Raw genomic sequence first — 5,000 nt, forward strand, 5'->3', positions numbered from 1 at the left:
TACTTGGCAAATGCTTTCGCTTCTGTTCGTCTTGCGACGATCCAAGAATTTCACCTCTAACGTCGCAATACGAATGCCCCCGCCTGTCCCTATTAATCATTACCTCGGGTTCCGAAAACCAACAAAATAGAACCGAGGTCCTATTCCATTATTCCATGCACACAGTATTCAGGCGGGCTTGCCTGCTTTAAGCACTCTAATTTGTTCAAAGTAAACGTGCCGGCCCACCGAGACACTCAATAAAGAGCACCCTGGTAGGATTTCAACGGGGTCCGCCTCGGGACGCACGAGCACGCACGGGGCGGTCGCACGCCTTCGGCTCGCCCCACCGGCAGGACGTCCCACGATACATGCCAGTTAAACACCGACGGGCGGTGAACCAACAGCGTGGGACACAAATCCAACTACGAGCTTTTTAACCGCAACAACTTTAATATACGCTATTGGAGCTGGAATTACCGCGGCTGCTGGCACCAGACTTGCCCTCCAATAGATACTCGTTAAAGGATTTAAAGTGTACTCATTCCGATTACGGGGCCTCGGATGAGTCCCGTATCGTTATTTTTCGTCACTACCTCCCCGTGCCGGGAGTGGGTAATTTGCGCGCCTGCTGCCTTCCTTGGATGTGGTAGCCGTTTCTCAGGCTCCCTCTCCGGAATCGAACCCTGATTCCCCGTTACCCGTTACAACCATGGTAGGCGCAGAACCTACCATCGACAGTTGATAAGGCAGACATTTGAAAGATGCGTCGCCGGTACGAGGACCGTGCGATCAGCCCAAAGTTATTCAGAGTCACCAAGGCAAACGGACCGGACGAGCCGACCGATTGGTTTTGATCTAATAAAAGCGTCCCTTCCATCTCTGGTCGGGACTCTGTTTGCATGTATTAGCTCTAGAATTACCACAGTTATCCAAGTAACGTGGGTACGATCTAAGGAACCATAACTGATTTAATGAGCCATTCGCGGTTTCACCTTAATGCGGCTTGTACTGAGACATGCATGGCTTAATCTTTGAGACAAGCATATGACTACTGGCAGGATCAACCAGGGAGCTGCGTCAACTAGAGCTGAGCAGCCGGCCGCCCGGGAGTGTGTCCCGGGGGCCCGCGCGAACACGCAAGCGTCCGCTCAATCATTCTGCAAACAGGAGGAGGCTGAGCTCCCCTGCACAATACACCTCGAAACCCTCTCAGGTCCCGGCGGCGCGCAGCGCCGTCCCAAGTACTTGGTCGGGTTCGAGAGAGGCGCAATCGCCCGGAGTTAGGCGAGTAGACGCTTTCGGTGCGACCACCCGTGCTCCCAACTGAGCTTGCCGCTGCCGACAGAGGCCCGGGAGCGTGCTGTCGTGGCATTGCCGGCGGGAGACAACACGCGCCACCTACGGTGACCGGCAGCTCCAACGCCAGCGCCACAGAAGGACAAAAGCCCCACTTGGGTGCCGAAGCGAACTCTCCCAGCACAGCGCACACGCCAACACATCCGCACAGCTGCGATACAAACCACCAGCGAGAACCGCTGGGGCGACCGAGCAGCAGACGGCGTCGCGGCGCCGAGCGCCGGGCGGCGGCGCATCCTCAACGCACACAGTCCTCAATCGGACCAGCACACTGCAGATGTCCACCGCGCTTCGCACCGGGCCCGCGAGGACCTACTTTGGCCGCACGGCGCCGCGCGCAGGGTGCGCCGGCGCGCAGCTGCGACGCCTGCCGCGTCCGTCGGCCGGCGCGCCTGCCACTGGCCGCCCCCACCAGCCGGCTGTAGCGCGTGCGCCCACGCACCGCGCGGCCAGCACGCCGGGAGGCGCCCCCTCACCGGCCGGGGACGGTCCCACCCAGCCACCGCCGCGTATCGCTTCACACCCAGATGCCGTTCAGTTTCGTCGGCATGGTGGGTATCGCTGGAACAACCGGTTAGTACCTCAACCTATCGTCGCCATCACCGATTCACCCCTAGCGAGAACAACCGCACCACAACGGGTTACCATTTCTTCATTTGCGTAACTTCACCAGAAAACGTAGGCGTCCATCGCCATTTGCAACTTCAACCATTATTGCATGCCTGTGTCAGGTGTCACGCCACACTACGTCTGCCCACATACACGCAACAAAATGTGCACGCCTAGACAATACGTGGAAGGTGGCCCCCGTACGTATGCGATGTCCATTGCTCGAACGACTGTCAACCGGCTTCTGTAGCATGTCGCAGATATGGAACGCGCTGCACCATGCCATCACGGTGTGTGAGGAGAGACGACTAGGTCCGAATACATCAACAGACAGCTCATGCTGATCGCCATCCACGGCGTCCGTTCCTCCCACACGTCTCTATGGCGTACCACACTGCAATCCAGCTCTCATAGGGAGACGACACGTAGCTGCGTGCACAATATTTGCACTGTATGGTCCGCCGTTTTTGGGCGCAGTCGTTGTACGGTCACACATGTGCCACGATGTATCATTCAGTACATAAGGACGAATGTGCAGTACAGATTGTGGTTCACGCGTACGACATCAGCGGACAGTTGACACAGGCCGCACCACAACGTAGCCTGCGTACGTCGCATGCGAAGGGCATTGAACATGCAAACTTGTCACCAACCACCTTGCGAAGGCAGGGGGCAAGGTGGGGACGTGGGGAGAGGTGGGGGGGGGGGGGGGGCGGCATGTACGCCCTGCTGCCATCCACATTACAGTGTACAGCAGGAGCATGTGGAAAGTCAGCAAGACTTGCAAGGTGTTTAACATGAAGCGATACACAGGGGAGCGGGCAGTGCGAGTAGCGAACTATATTGCGAGGGTTGCGGGTGGGCAACACTACACTAATTGAACGAGTCGTATAACAATTACAGAGCAGGTTTAGGCGACAACGTGGGTTACGATAGGCGACAACGTGGGTTACGTTAGGGGACAACGTGGGTTACGTTAGGGGACAACGTGGGTTACGTTAGGGGACAACGTGGGTTACGTTAGGGGACAACGTGGGTTACGTTAGGGGACAACGTGGGTTACGTTAGGGGACAACGTGGGTTACGTTAGGGGACAACGTGGGTTAGGTTAAGGCACAACATGGGTTAGGTTAAGGCACAACATGGGTTAGGTTAAGGCACAACATGGGTTAGGTTAAGGCACAACATGGGTTAGGTTAAGGCACAACATGGGTTAGGTTACGGCACAACATGGGTTAGGTTAAGGCACAACATGGGTTAGGTTAGGGGACAACATGGGTTAGGTTAGGGGACAACATGGGTTAGGTTAAGGCACAACATGGGTTAGGTTAAGGCACAACATGGGTTAGGTTAGGGGACAACATGGGTTAGGTTAGGGCACAACATGGGTTAGGTTAGGGGACAACATGGGTTAGGTTAGGGGACAACATGGGTTAGGTTAGGGGACAACATGGGTTAGGTTAGGGGACAACATGGGTTAGGTTAGGGGACAACATGGGTTAGGTTAGGGGACAACATGGGTTAGGTTAGGGGACAACATGGGTTAGGTTAGGGGACAACATGGGTTAGGTTAAGGCACAACATGGGTTAGGTTAGGGGACAACATGGGTTAGGTTAGGGGACAACATGGGTTAGGTTAGGGGACAACATGGGTTAGGTTAGGGGACAACATGGGTTAGGTTAGGGGACAACATGGGTTAGGTTAAGGCACAACATGGGTTAGGTTAGGGCACAACATGGGTTAGGTTAGGGCACAACATGGGTTAGGTTAGGGCACAACATGGGTTAGGTTAGGGGACAACATGGGTTAGGTTAGGGGACAACATGGGTTAGGTTAGGGGACAACATGGGTTAGGTTAGGGGACAACATGGGTTAGGTTAGGGGACAACATGGGTTAGGTTAGGGGACAACATGGGTTAGGTTAGGGGACAACATGGGTTAGGTTAGGGGACAACATGGGTTAGGTTAGGGGACAACATGGGTTAGGTTAGGGGACAACATGGGTTAGGTTAAGGCACAACATGGGTTAGGTTAAGGCACAACATGGGTTAGGTTAGGGGACAACATGGGTTAGGTTAGGGGACAACATGGGTTAGGTTAGGGGACAACATGGGTTAGGTTAAGGCACAACATGGGTTAGGTTAGGGGACAACATGGGTTAGGTTAAGGCACAACATGGGTTAGGTTAGGGGACAACATGGGTTAGGTTAGGGGACAACATGGGTTAGGTTAAGGCACAACATGGGTTAGGTTAAGGCACAACATGGGTTAGGTTAAGGCACAACATGGGTTAGGTTAGGGGACAACATGGGTTAGGTTAGGGGACAACTTGGGTTAGGTTAGGGGACAACATGGGTTAGGTTAAGGCACAACATGGGTTAGGTTAAGGCACAACATGGGTTAGGTTAGGGGACAACATGGGTTAGGTTAGGGGACAACATGGGTTAGGTTAGGGGACAACATGGGTTAGGTTAAGGCACAACATGGGTTAGGTTAGGGGACAACATGGGTTAGGTTAAGGCACAACATGGGTTAGGTTAGGGGACAACATGGGTTAGGTTAGGGGACAACATGGGTTAGGTTAAGGCACAACATGGGTTAGGTTAAGGCACAACATGGGTTAGGTTAAGGGACAACATGGGTTAGGTTAGGGGACAACTTGGGTTAGGTTAGGGGACAACATGGGTTAGGTTAAGGCACAACATGGGTTAGGTTAAGGCACAACATGGGTTAGGTTAAGGTACAACATGGGTTAGGTTAAGGTACAACATGGGTTAGGTTAGGTTACACGTTGTTGTAAGGAAAGGTGTGGGGGGGGGGGGGGGGGCGGGGCGGCAGGTTCGTTGATAGTGATTATAGTAAGTGAATGCTTGTGACATGATGAGATTTGTCACGTCAGGATGCACCTTTGGCTTATTAGAGGCGGCGCTCCAATTCTATGCTTGTGTCAGACCTGTGTCTTTGACTCATGTCATTGTTTGTGCGCTGTGACAGGAGGTACTATTGTGATGTTGGGTGCACCGTTGTATAGGACATGTGTGGGTGTTGGTGC

General features: G+C 53.9%; 1 non-coding gene across 1 annotated transcript in view; it reads right to left on the reverse strand.

Moving 5' to 3' along the window:
* LOC124772178 overlaps positions 1-1,053 on the reverse strand; it is a 1,909-nt gene extending 856 nt beyond the window's left edge. The window contains exon 1 of the ribosomal RNA XR_007013846.1: positions 1-1,053. This exon is cut by the window's left edge and continues 856 nt beyond it. This is a non-coding gene — a ribosomal RNA (small subunit ribosomal RNA).
* Between the last annotated feature and the right edge of the window lie 3,947 nt (positions 1,054-5,000).

This window comes from Schistocerca piceifrons, unplaced genomic scaffold (genome assembly GCF_021461385.2).
Source record: "Schistocerca piceifrons isolate TAMUIC-IGC-003096 unplaced genomic scaffold, iqSchPice1.1 HiC_scaffold_936, whole genome shotgun sequence".
Classification (NCBI taxonomy): Eukaryota; Metazoa; Arthropoda; class Insecta; order Orthoptera; family Acrididae; genus Schistocerca; species Schistocerca piceifrons.